The sequence below is a fragment of the Ambystoma mexicanum genome, chromosome 8 (genome assembly GCF_040938575.1).
Source record: "Ambystoma mexicanum isolate Mex_15411 chromosome 8, UKY_AmexF1_1, whole genome shotgun sequence".
Taxonomy (NCBI): domain Eukaryota; kingdom Metazoa; phylum Chordata; class Amphibia; order Caudata; family Ambystomatidae; genus Ambystoma; species Ambystoma mexicanum.
In genome coordinates this window covers 356415530-356430294 of record NC_090929.1, presented here as the reverse complement: position 1 = coordinate 356430294, position 14765 = coordinate 356415530, and the positions used below count along the sequence as shown (strand labels likewise).

The following is a 14765-nucleotide window of genomic DNA, read 5'->3' as shown; positions in this document are numbered from 1 at the left end:
CCAATAGGGGCATGGCTGTTGCTGGACATATTCTGGGAGCTTGACTGTCCAGTATTTGATACTCGGTTATGGATATAAGGAGAGGAGCTGGACCCAGTAACGGAGTCAACCACTGGGGCCAATGAGTGTTAAAAGACAACTTGGGGCCACTGAGGGACTGCTGCAGGAACTAGCATTGGCCCAGTCAGCTCCTCCGTGTTGCGAAACTCAATCTTCTACTAGAAAGGGGCAAACTTTGCAAGGCGCCTCTATCCCTTTGACTTGCAGCACCACCCAGTCAGCCATCCTGCTCGAGATTCATTACCTTTCCTGGGTGATGGGAGCATGCATCTTTGCATATCGACTGCAACCCCTAGATACAGCATTGCTCCACTGAAAGTACATCTACCTTGCTTAATCGCTGAAACGATGCGTGGGCTTCAGGTGTCTGCTGAAATACTCGCAATCCACTGTGTTGAGTGAAGAGAAGCCCATTGAGAGCTGGAAGTTTCACAGCTGAGCTAATGAGTGCTTTCTGACCCTGCCTTTGGTCAGTATAAGAGGTGCATCGGTCAAGTCGTTCACAAGTGCCTCTGCTTCATCTAAGGACCCATCCGCGGTGCCCCAACCACCCGAGGTTTCCAGAGGAACCGAAAGACAACCGACTGTGATTGCTCTTTTACCTGTGCCCAATGACTCGCTACAACAACGGTAAGGCAAGTCTTCCTCAGTGATTTAATGGTGGATGGGGTAGTTTTCACCTTCCTGGTGGTTCGGGGGGCTGAGATCCTCAATATCTTTGAATTGCCCCCCTTAGCGTTGGATGCAAAGTTTGCCTTACCTTAGCGCCATGGAGCTGGCCAAGGACGGAGATGTCTGGGTCAGTACTTTTGGGGGTCATCCTCTTGGTTCCCCGGGACGGTAGCTACTTTTCAGCACTCCACAACTCAACTGAAGTCTGCAGTCCCTCACCAAAGACCTACTCAGGGGAAGGAAGAAACACATTATTAAAGCACCTAGCTCCAGTGAGGGCGTGTGGGTTTCAGGAGCATTAGGCTCCACTTTGGAGAAGGCTGGGGTCTGGGGAGCGGTTGAAGGAGTGAAGGCTGGGTAGATGAGATGGGAGCAGTGGAGAGCAGGGGGTGGTGAGACATAAGAGGGCCAGGAAGAGGTGTCAGAGTACAGGATTTAGAGTGGACAGAAAGAGGAATGGAAGTTGAGGTGAAAGAAGAAATGGTAACACTGGAAGGTGAGAGATAACGGAAGGAAGAGTTTGAAGAAGGTGGTGCTAATCGAGAAGGAGACTGGGCAGGAGGCGGCAGGGAGCGTTGAGGGTGTGACAAAGTTGGTAGCAAAACAGGTCCGGGGGAGGAAGGGGTTGTTTAGATGGATTTCCAAAATCAAACCTGAGGGGGTGGTGTTTTGGAGTTTTGCATAAATCCACCAAAGGTAGGACTTAAGAAGACTCGCACTTGACTCACACTTGGGGCACAGGGCTGCAACTCGTATTATAGTCCTGAACCACACAAGTATGTTGGTAGCAATGTCTGAGCAGCAAGCCCCATTTTAGGAAGGAGGGAGGTCTGTAGGAAGGTACAAATAACTTGAGTATACACATAGGCCAAATTAACACTGACACACTAAAAATGATAGAACAATAATGGTTTCTTTTATATATACGCAAATGTAAAGGTGATTCTTTAGCAAGTTAAGTACTATAACACACAATGAGCAACGTGGAAAAACCAATGCAAAATTTACAGTAAGCAAAAAACTTTGATATTGGCAGTATGCAATTCAAAAGTAAGTGAAACGCTTTTGTAGTAATTGTTTTAGGTAAGAATAAATGAAACACCACCGACACAAACTAGGTAAACACTTGTAATACTTTTCTCAGTGGCCTACCACTTTTATAGGTCCCTCCCTATCTAGTTAGGCGTGTATGAGTCAAATTAGAGGGCAAAACAGGCACAGCACCAGTTGCAGAACGTCCTTAATTCCAGAGGAGACTTCTGTAACAAGTAAGTAAAGCTTGTCTGGTGTAAAATGGGTTCAGGGACTTCAGAGAAGGCTCCCTGAAAGCACACAGCGTTGGGCCTGGGCAAACGTGAGTGGGCAAACTCCTTGTTAGGGAGAATTCTCAAAAATGTGCTAATTCCCTTCACCTTAGAGACCCCCCAGCAACTTTGCTGGATTTTGAGGACTTGATCTTTTTACCTGGAGAGAGTGTGAGCCTTTTTTCCCACTCTCTCATGTATGTTGATGTGTGTTTTACTCTTGTGTTCTTTGATTATGTAGTTTTAGACAACTCCATAGGCATCATCTTTTAATGTGTGTTACACAGCACCAGTGTTCTCTCTAAACTGTGCGCATGTGCGCCTGCCCAGCTTCCTTTTGGGTGCCGCTCAGAAGATTTTTAGCAGCGCACACAGACAATTCTCACCTAATCAAAAATATTTAATAAAGCACAAACCACAGCAATTAATTCATTAAAATGTACGTTCTCTTAAAATAAGCAACTTGATATTCTGCTAATTTGCATTACGCTACTATGCAAGGGTGACCATAAACACCTAAAATCCCTAACAGCAAAATACACACATAAGAGGTTAAAAACTAATATGAAAAATTTGCTCCATGAACAGAAGAATCTAACCAAGATATGCCTGCACACATTAACCAAATAATGTACCCTCGCCACCTACGACCCCTAAGCTTGATTCTACCACACTTTGACCACATGACTCTAACTTCTGCCCCAGAACACATTCAGATAGTACCGGACAACCTTGACGCCTCCTCTCTTGGCTTTGTGAAAGGTTAGCAGACGTGTGCGTACATCCACTTCTGTTATGTTTGTTGTAATATGAATGATATGAATAATATGAATAACGTTCACGTGCCAGAATTTTTGTTACTTATTGTGCCTTACTAAAAGCGTCACCCACACGATACAATCAAACTACCAGCTAAAATATCAGATACTTACTGTAAGAAAGCAGGCTACCTGGATGTGAAACCTTATCCCATACTTCCTCTTCTTTGTACATATGTCACGCAAGTGCTTTGAAACGGCCCCCTTGCAAGTTAACACATTATAAAACGCAAATATTAATTTGCCCTGTAAGGATTTTGAGAAGACCAATGTGATGCTCCTACTTTAGCATTACTAACATTACCCTATAAGTAGAGAGCAACATTGCAATGTCATTTACTTTGCCTACAAGGGATAATGGGTATGCACTATGCCTGGCATTACTTGTTCATAGTATCAGGGCACCGGATATTCAGACAGGAGAATGCTTTTTACACAATCTGCCTTGTTTCCAAGTGTTCAGAGTTCCTTTGGGCATAGACCTTCACACATTATATGGTAACTCGCTTTCACTGAGCACTATGTAATCCTACACAATGATATATGGGTGGGGTACGTTGCATACAATCTTGTATGCACTGCAAAAGAATTGCATACACGAAGAGTCATGACATTCTTTAAATGCAGATAATATGTTGAGGCATTAAATATGCATTGCTTGCAAAGTATTGTGGGTCTGCAAATATCTCAGTGAGTGTTGACTGCTGCAATCTCTCACTTTTTACAGTGCTCTATCAACTAGCATTGGAGGCCAGCACAGGGGTCGGGAAAGGGTATGGGCGGGAGAGCACAGGTCATCACTCCTTGCGGGTGATGAACAAAGAAGCACATTTCAAAAACCAAGTCAGAAGTTTTGGCAGTACACCGGAGGAAATGTGTTGCTTGTTTGCTAAAGTATAGGAAATTCTAGTACCTATCTAGACAACAGCACCTTCTTTTTCTTTCCATGCTCGGCTTCTGAGGTCTTTTCAATATAACCATGTGCTCTGCATCGTCTCTAGCATCTCCCTGCATCTTTTTAAACTCATAACAAAGAATTACAGAAGAGGGATCCATAGTTACAGACAAAGGGACTCAATCTGTTCTATCTCTTAAGATTTGATGCCATTAACTTATAAGGCATATATATGTGATTTTCTTACATAGGGATCCATAATAAACCTCAATGAAGCTCTTGTTTAATTTTTCTAGGCTCTGGTGCGGAAGAGTGGTCAAAACTATGGACTACATTATGTTCCCTGTCATTTCACTTTCTGTGTCAGGGTTACAAGCAAGGCTCTAATCCGATTTCGCTCCCTACTTGGAGTCACATTATTTTTCAAGGTGTAAATAAGTAATTAGCTTTGTCAATAGGGATACTTTCTGCTTATTAAAACTGGTTCTTCCCCTTAAAATTCCTGTTGAGTTCAGGCATTAATATTATTAGAGTTCCTTCCTATGCCACTGCTCTACTGGTCATTAATTCGAAAAAATATCAGTGGAGCTTTGTGGGTTGAAGCAACGAAATGTTCGTAGTTTTTCGTTTTTGTTAGACACATTTTCATATTTGGGGAGTACAAATGGATCGTGTTTATGTCTCCTAGCTGTAAGGCTGGTGTTATCACTACCCAAAGGACAACGTAATGTGGATAATAAGCAGAGGCACAGGAATATTTTATCATCATATTCAGAGGTGCAGTTATTCTGATATCATCCTTACACAAATTATTACAAGCATGTTCTTCTGGCCCTTGAATTACTTCATTAAAGTGGCACTTGAACTCCTATCGGCATGTTTTTGACACATTGCTTTTAATTCACATTAATCCATCGGCAAATGTTTCCTGTCTGAATTTCTTGACGGCCACATCAGTTTATGACGAGAGATATTTGTGTTTTGTATTACACATGAGTGATTTTCCAGTGGCATAACGTTTGCAAGGTACTGTGGCAGATGTTGAAGTCTTAGACTGGTTGATGCGTTTTCTGTTTAATCACATATGAGATATTCTATTTTAGCCTATGTGTTTGTAAAAAAGTGTTATAAGATTTGTCAAGAATTGCAGTGACTGGAAAGAGGAAATTCCTTTTCAAACTCTCTTCTGCAACGGTAGTTCACTAAATACGCATGCTCAGAAAGTGGCATACCTCATTAGTCAGTTGCACACATGGAAAATAATGTGCGCACAACAGCAAACCAGCTCCGCACATAGAGAAAAATAATTAGAGAGAACATTGCACAGCACCCTCAGTGCAGTGACACAGGGAGGCCTTTTAGGCTGTCCCAAGGTTTAGATACCTTGTCTGGGATAAACTACTGTTTCCCAGAGAAAGTAAAGTTAAATTGACTTTCCTAGTTTTATTAAATTGCTAGACCCAGCACACCCTATCTTACAATAGTGCTGGAGGGGTTACCTAGCATCCCCTATGTCTAGAAACTCATGTAGCAGCCCAATGCTACCCTTTCCTCTCGAAATGGCTGGTGGCAGTGGTTTTACAACAAAGTACCATGATTTTTCCCAACTGCGAACACCGGTAGCGTTAAATCGCGGGAGCCATGTTTTTCAATATGGTGTCTGAGCCTCCTTTGTTTAAACGGGGCCCAGTCTTCTTTCTTCACCATTTCTGTTTGGAAAGGTCCTTCTAGAGTTTCTCTGTGCGCCAAACTAGATTTGGTCCCTTTGTTCCTACGCCTTTGGCGGGCTTCAGGACTGAAGACTCCCCTGTGGTGCCAGAGTGTCTGGGGTGGGCAGGAAGTGAGGTAGGTGCCCGAAACTCCCTGTGCTTAGTCTCCTAGGAGACCCAAATGCACTCTGGCATGATTGGCTGGCTGACTGTCCGGCAAGGACAGCCACCCTGATGGGTGAGTAGCAGCTAGGCTGGAATGAATGGGAGAAAACTGTCTGAAAGGCGGAGTCGACCACTGGAACGAAAGAACCAAAGACGAGCTCGAAGAGGACAGCTGCTGCAACGCCTGGACCGTTTTGAACATATATATATACACACAACACCAGTTTGCCCTAGGCACATTGTAAAAGTAAACAAAAAGCCAATACAGAAAAAGTCACAAGGATACAAAATATCGTAAGCGCATTTCACTGTAAATTAATGTGTACAATTTTAACAGTACAAGAAATTCACAAAGAGAGACAGATTAAGTCATTCAGTTTTGGTGGTACCCCACCGGTAAATCCAGCAGGATGCCACCAAAACGGTAATGCTGTTTCCACCACTTGGAATGCCGGATTTACCATCATATTCCAAGTGCCAGACACACTGGCAAATCCCTATTGCAAGGAGTACCATAGGATTCCATGGAGGGGGTTGCTGGAATTACTGGTACCGGAATTACCAGTGCTGGTAATTTTGGCATTATTTTGCCGGTGGAGGCAATATTTACCTCCAGCTCTTGTCTGGAGGTAAATCATTGCCCCAATGCAAAACCTCTGTTTTGCCAGTGCAGTAAAATTGCTGGTGCCAGTTTTACCAGCACATTTACTGGCATGTTTACTGGACCAGCAAAACTGTAATGAGGACCATAGTATCTCAGTACTGATGGTCTTGGGAACTGATCAGTATTCCACATAATAATGAGCAAAAGGGCATGGGAAGTAAAGCGTAAGGCCTTACTTACCTCCAAAAAGTCAGGAACGGGTTCAAAACGTAAAAAGGAAAGGGTGTCCCATAGAAGTCTAAAACGGTGAGTAACCTTTGCATTGACATTTTGGCATAGAACAAAATAAACTGGCGATGTTAGGAGGATTGCACTCTGCCCTGGTGTTGTGTGCAAGTAGAGTCTACCAAAAAGGGTTACTTTGAAGTCCTCCTCACTCTCCTACACTTAAACATGGTAGAGTAGCTACGGTCGTTGAGAAGGCTTGAAACGGCAGACCCCAGCAGTTCTTCACCTCCAGAGTATGATCTTTGGCAAATTGCTGCAGCAGAGGTTCTACTGGGTCCTCTTAAATTCAAATTCAAATTCTTTAATGTGATATAGTATGAAAATGAATTCAAACTTTACACATATATTAATACACATAAAAATCATACATATATATGAGATCGTACATATAGAATCATCAAACCAAAAATCACTACAAATAACATCTAATACAAAATGCAAGTCGAATAAGATAAGAGAAGATGAGAGTCTAAATTCTAAATTAGAAGAAAGGTAGACATGGTCACTAAAGACCTTCGGATTATTAATTACATAATTTTAAACGGCTTTGCCTAGTTTGCAAGCACCCTCAGGTCACTACGTAAAAATCAACGTTAAGGTTTACTCAAGTTTCCACTTCATGTTCTATCTGTTGCCAGACATTATACAGGGCTATGAATAAATGCATATTCGATATATTGGTACAGTACTGCCAAAACCTAAATTTGGGTATAGTAAGCGGATCATGCACAAATTCACCCAAAGAATAGACAATAGTCTTCTTGAGTGCTCTACATTGCGTTAGTACATGTCTAGCGGTCTCTAGGCACACAGTAGATTTACACAGTCGGCAAGTTCGCTCTGCTGTAGGTATATTTTCCCTTGCTCCTATTTTAGATAGAGTAGGCAGTTGTTCCAATCTAAATAGAATAATAAAACGGCGGAGTCTTCTAGTTGGGCAAAGGAAAAGGTAGTCCTGTGGTTTCATGAACTTATATACTCTATAGTTAACGAAATGGTAAGATTTGAGGGTGTCCAGATGGGCAAAATTCTCTAGCCAATCCCAAAGGTCCACCTTTTTCCCCAGTGCATTTAGCATTTCTTTAGTCTTAGTATGCAGGTGGTTGCAGGACTTGCCCCAACGATTAACACAGTTTATGTGCCGATTTATCCTATTTTATAGGAATATTGAAAGTGTAGGGTGCACTCATCCTCCAATCAAATATGTGTCTTCTTTCAAATGCTTTACTGCCACCGAATCAGGGGTTGCTACCTTCAAATATTCTCCAGATTGTTTCTGGGTGCAAACACACAGGTTGTGTATTGTAAGGGTGTAGAAGTAGGAGACCGACACACAGGTGGCATGCTTTTGCGTAAAGACTTTTATTTGTGAGAAAATAAGAGAAACCCTTATCTCACCCTTGTTCTAAGAGAGGTTTCCCTGCCTCAACTAATAAATATTAAGGAAATTGTCAGGATGTCAGTCTAAAGCAAAGAGTCCACCGTCCTTTGTCAAAAGCATCATTTCATCCCTTACACTATAAACTTAACTAAGAAAGAGTGGTGGCCTTCTTGATCCAGAAGAATGGCTCCCTTCCTCTGGATAACAATCCAAAGTTCAGTGGTGAAGCAACCCAATTGTTCTTCTGCAGGAATGTAAATCAAAAGTCTCAAAGTTCTTTGAGTGTATTCCAGCAAAACGCACACAACAAAAGTCTGGTGTCTTCACAGCGTTAGGGGAGGGACTCCATCCCCATGACCTATCTTTCGTTTCTCAATGGTTCTCACAATGCCAGGGCAAGTGTCTTTCTCCTGGCTTTTAACGGATGTTTCACAAAGCCAAGAGGGCACTTCCCTCCTTGGTTCTATCCACAATGTTTATCAAGACCAAGGGGTATGTCTCTTTTCCCCTGTTCTTTCTTCAAACTCCTCAGGGTGCCAGGAGTATGACTCCCTCATTTTGGCTGGTTCAACAATGTTCGTAAGGCCAAGGGGTATGTCTCGATTCCTTTAGCCTTTTCTCAAGCTCTTCAGGATGCCATGAGAATAACTTTTTTGTCAGTGCAGGAGAAGGAGACGGATTTCTTCACTTTTGTTTGGTGTTTTACTGCCAGTGATTGCGGCAGCGACTGCCTTTAAGCAGTTTTCCCAGAGACACCTGAATCCTTTAAAACCTAGGAGGTTGGCGAAAGCACAGAGAAAGTGCTGCATGTGTTTCAGTGGTTCGGCAGGGAGAGGCGAGAACACTTCCTACACTGCTAACACTGGAACCAGCACACACCGCTTCTCAGTCTAATCAACTGAAATCTCACGGTAAGCCTCCTAACTGTATCAAATCGTACCTGCACAGGATTGAGTCGGTGTTCCTGGTGTATGACACTGTTTGCAAATCAGCTATCCTGTTAACTTTCTTTTTACTGTTGCTTCCTGGAGGAGGCGGTGCAACAGCTCAAATACTCGCCCCGAATGCGCAGCGTCACAACGCGAGTTCCCGGGGGTCCAGGAGCCCAGGAGGGGGCGTTTTTACTGAACATCCTTGAATCTACAGCAGTTAGGTGAGTGAAGTATTGTGGTTTGTGCAAGTTTGACAACCGTTTGAGCGACTCAGCTTCAGCAGAGAGGGAATCTGCATAAACTATAAAGTGCCAAGTACTGAAAACCTACTCCAGTCCGAAGGTGGCTGTGGGGCTGGTCCCTTGGAGCCTCGGCTATTGTGTAAGTACTACTCTGTAAGGCTTGCAACTGAGAGAAAGTCCTCTAACAAGCATGTTATACACTTATCCACAACCATTACAGCGTAGGAAGCATAAACATGTACTAAATGACGAGGGTGACTGCGGGGGCCGTGCCCATTGAATCCTCAAGGAGAAAAAATCGATTTATCTAGACCCATAACCAGACAGCCACATTACGCCACTCAAGCTTACAAAGTTCATAAACTCGAAATAAACTGCTACGGTCGCCCCTGATTGCCCATTTGAAGGAATGGCAGCATGAATGGGACTGCAGAGCCAAGCAAGGAGGTCTGGGTGAACAAACTCGAGAACAAATACAAGGTCAGGAGGATTTGCAACTAACTAGAGAGCAACCATAAAATTGAAGAATAAGAATCTACCTGCTGATCTGTCAATGGACCTATCAAAGACTGTATGCAACGATCACACTCAAGAACCACCCTTAGAGGTCATACCAAAACCATTTGGAAGAATGCCAACAAACCAATCAAAAAACAAGGGGCTTGGGGCGCGTCCTAAATTCAAGTAAGCCCTACTGTTGGCTGCCGGAAAGTGCCAGGCACAAAGTTCTTCCCTGCATCATCCTTCTCAGGAAAGAGTATCAGGGAATTCTTCAACGTAGTCCCAGTCGTAAAAAAAGGGATGGGGATTAAAACCACTGCCTCCCTTGACAGAACACACATGAATGAAGTGCATGACCTAAGTCTAATTGAACATAACTATAATAAACCAATGCTGTGATCCGTCAATCCAAGGTTCGCCAATAGATCCATCACTTCAAGGTTCGCCATCAGACATTATCGACTTCATGGAAAATAGGAGGGAGAGCAGAAAATAAGCAAGAACATCTTAATCCTGATATGAAAGACACAAGTAATATGTATCTTACCCTCAGAGAAGTGGATGAACGAATCAGATTGACATCACCATTCTGTCAGCGTTAAACATGGTATTAAGCTTGTTCGTGACTCTGTACGATAACATCTGGGATGAAGTACGGGTACACTCCATTATGCTTGCAAACATTAGTGCAAGAGTAGATGAACTGACTGTTGCAGTACCTCCTCCTGGGGACCGCTGAAGAAACCAGCGAAAAATCCTGTTTGGGTGTCAACAAATAAAAACCTTGCCCACCAATTCCAATTAATATGGAAGTTGAAGGGGGGGATAAACCAGAAGGATCCATTCCTTAGAGAAGAAATCAAGAAAATACTCCAGCAATAAATATCCCAACTCAGAGGATTGTAATCCTCCTAAAGTACTACATGAAAAGAATAACAGATTTACAAATGAAGGTGGAGGTACAAAGAAATCTAAAAAGCAGCAAAACAAAGAATGCATTAACACTGACCTTTTTTCGGAAACTGTCCTTAGTGGCCTTCAAGGGGACAGCGAAAGAACACCGAGCAGAAAGAATTGATGTTGCACCTTTACTTGTATGATCAGATTAACAACTAACCAGAGATTTACTTCTGCCAGAGCACAAGATTATTGGAAACCCAACCCAAAGACAGAGAAACATGAAATGCCCCACAGGTTGAGTTTCCGCAGAAACAAAGCACGAAGATGGTACAAGCTGGGGACGTACAGAAAACAGATGATCACCCGTTGACTGGCAGCACTCAAGTACCTACATCTACATCTCTGTCGATCCAAACTGGCCTAAATGGTTCAAGAAGCTTTTTGCCTCTTAGACATGAAGCACCAGCCAAGGTTGAGATGCCGAAAGGACTGAAAATAATGGGCCTGAAGACAAAAAATTGAGTATTAAAACTCTGAAACCTCAAATAATATAGACGCACAACCCAAATTCCTAGATGAGCGATGGTATGATGGGAATGCTGAGAGAATGATGGCCAGGAGTGTGATAAGGAAAGAAGGGGATGAGTGAATGCAATCACATCATGATATATTTTATTTATATTGCGTCCATACACAAGTGTTTCAGTGTGCGATGAGAGATGGATATGTGCATAGAGAAATCCAAAGAGACCAGGATGATAGAGACTTAAGAGAGGAACACCAGGGAAGAGAGAGTATGTACATGATTAGAGAAGAAAGAAATGTAGATAAGATGGTTTTGGATAACCAGAAAACAATTGTCGAATGACCAGAGAAATTATTGATTAAATAGAAAAAACTGTGCCGATAAACCAGAAAGAAATGCACAAAGGCAAAATAATCCAAATATAAGCAGAACAACAAACGTAGGCAACCTCTTAAACCAAATGTATAAACCACAAGAGGCAGATTCTATAAGAAGTCTCGATTTAGATGCGGAAGCAATACAACCGTGGATACATATCCAGAAAGAACTGTAACAAAAGCGCAGGGAAACAGAAAATAATACCTTTATGCAAATATCGACCTCCAGACAGAATGGTATGAATAAGAGTCACCAGGAAAGGTGCCTCCAATTAATGTTCACACATACATTCGGAAGGAATAAAAGTATTTGCCTAAATAGAGGAAATGTCCTGCTTCTCCTAGCCCAGATACCAGTCTGAGAATGATATGCACAAAAAATATAGGGGGAGTTGAGTTTCCAGACAAAAACGACTTTAATTGTTCGGTTATGCACTTCAACTCAAACCTGGTAATGGAACTATTGATCTCTGAAAAAGAGAGGCTGCAGAGCCAAGGGTTTGTAGTGTCCCAAATTGACATTGGAAAGATGCAAAAATTGGAAACATTGGATGGAGTAGCAAAAGGGAAACCAGGCATGTCAAAAGGAAGAGACATAATGAAGGAAACTGGACAAATTGACTTGGTAAGGGTAATTGATGCACTTGTACAGGGAGCGAGATGGGAGAATCAATCACGGTTGCCAAGTAGAAAAAGAACACAAAAAGCCGTAGTTTGCCCCTCTCACTTGTCTCATGGAATATTGGGGGCTTTGCCAAACTGATCATTAACACATAGATAACAGATCAGCTAAAAGATGTTCGATAGTGTGCCTCCAGGAAACCTGCGCAATGCAACATCTGCTTTGGGATGTTTACACATGTTTTCAACAAACAGCAGAAAGATCCTCTGCGGGCCATCCATCGGGAGGCTTATGTGTATTCATCAAACGGGGAGTGGGCATTGCTGGAACTAGGATCTTTAATGACCAGAATGGCATTCTAGCAAATCAAGTTAACCTACACCAAAAGCAGATGTATAACCAATTCTTACTAATAAATATTTACTGTCTTAATATGCATTGCAACATTGTGATGTCTGCTCTAGACCACATCCTAGGAACTTTCAAAATGGAAAGTCCAAATACTGAAATGTTAATGGTCAGTGATTTTAATTCACACTGTCTGCCTCAGACGGTGAAATTGGGAGGAGGGTGGAAGAGCAACGCCCCCATGCACTGTCACAGATTATGCAGGGTACAAGATGGAGAGAGTATTGGGAAATGCTAATTTTTAATGGGAATATATTGGGAGACCTACCAGCTACACCGACATGGCACAGAAACTATCTCAAAACTTGGTTATATTATGCCATAGCCTTTGAGGGGGTAGCCCGACCAGTAACAAGGCTAGAAGTATTCACCAGTCCAGTAAGTGATCACGACAAAATAACACTGGAATTAGATTTTGGAATTACCATGCCTTCCTCAACTAATTGTAAAAATTTAACCCTCAATAAAAAAAAGAATAGATTATGTTGGAGCCTGAAATGGGTAGAGAAAATGAACAATCTAATAAGTCATTATTACACCTCAACCACTCTAGAGACCAAGAACTAGAAGTAGAGACCTTTCTCATCTTCGTAGCAGACAAACCGGCATCATGTGTTCAGACCGTTGACTAGGTCACCCCAATGCCTGGCTACATTGACCATTTAATGGCACCTTGAGAAAAGAGGCATATGAATACAATCCTTAGATACACCTGCTTGCCATTGTTCTTCTTTCTATTGAACTGAACATAAGAATGATGTATTGAAAATGGCCGCACTTCTATATATGTATTATTGTATGTTTTCCCACCAGTTTTGAATGTTATGTTATGCACTGAAGATGTTTTGCACACAATGAAAAAGGTACAAAATAACCTAAAAAATATAGATGCTTTGAATAAAAATTGCACTGCTTCACAAGCGAAAGAAATAAGTTTTGTGAGATTAGTTTGGTTTCATTCTTGTAATTGACATGGCTCATTCCTGGTATAAATTAAAAGCACAACAAAGTAAGGACCATTTACATTAAAAGATTGTAAATGCCAAAATATATGTGGTTGGACGCCACCCACTGTTTCAAGTATTATTAGCTCATAACTCCTTCCACTAACTTTGAGCTGTTCCTTACATTACCCAGTCTAAGAAGAGGTGCACACTCAAATCGCTCACATTGCTATTTTGAGGAAATCCAAAAAAGGAATAGAGAAATGAGAAGTCAGATAAGCGAAATAAAAAACTCGTCTGAAGAATTATTAAAAAACCGGGAGATAAAAAAAGCTAAACAAACATTTCAAAACTGGATGAAAATCATTAGGTTCCTTCTCTTACAGAGAGATTGTGAAATAATGCTCGAGACATTATTCACCAAAAATATGAAAACATTTTGGACATTGATCAACCAAAATGATGCAATGCATAACCCGATTCCAGAAGAGAGCTGGGTGAGACATTTTGCTAAGCTATGCAGTGGATCACCTTCTAAACATAATGAACAACATAATATAGAAGGGACCTAGATGTTACAGTAGAGACTAAGAACCATCATAAAAGCTGGGTCCAACTCCTGTGCCCCAGGTCCAAATGGGCTATGCAACCTATTTTTAAAACAAGATCTGACAGTATGGGCAAAAGCCCTTCATATTCTATTCTCTAACATCCTGCTAAGTAAAGCCATTCCAATCTCTTGTTCCCTGTCCATAATAGTCCCGATATATTAAAAAAAGGAAATCGAGACGATCTGAAATTGAGAGTAAGACCTTCTCTAGATGCCTCTTGACAGAAATGGAAGAGTGGTCCAAGGACAAATGTATTCTATCTAAATTTCAGACAGGTTTCAGGCATGGAACAGGGACAGACTGAAGGGGTTTACGCATTCAATCACTAATCCATCAGGCATGCATTGTGGGAAGGGATCCATTGTACGTAGCAAGCATAGACCTTAGTCTGGTCTTTGACTCCATTGACAGAACAAGGTTGTGGAGAAAGCTTTCAGACTGGGGTATCCCAAGGTATATTCTGGACATGCTTATTCACCTGCACAAAAATGCAATAGTCAAAGTAAGACTGAATCATCAAGGTGATGTAACAGCTCCAATAAACACATATTCCATATTAAGACAGGGATGTGTTTTGGCAGCCTGCCTTTTCAATTTGTATCTGGACAATTTGTGGGACTTCTTGGGAGGTGATGCATTTATATCACCAAAATTAAGAGATGAGAGATGCTTCTGCGTCATCTACGCGGACGGCATACTACTCTTCGATAGAACCCAGAGGCTGTTTGTGAATTTCGAAGTATATGCCAAAATAAATAAACTAAAAATCCATCCCAAGAAGTCGTGCATTTTGACTTTCAAAGGAG

General features: G+C 41.9%; 1 protein-coding gene across 6 annotated transcripts in view; it reads left to right on the top strand.

Annotated features, from left to right (window-relative positions):
• FKBP15 (FKBP prolyl isomerase family member 15) overlaps positions 1-14765 on the top strand; it is a 2419492-nt gene that overhangs the window by 353232 nt on the left and 2051495 nt on the right. The window lies entirely within an intron of this gene.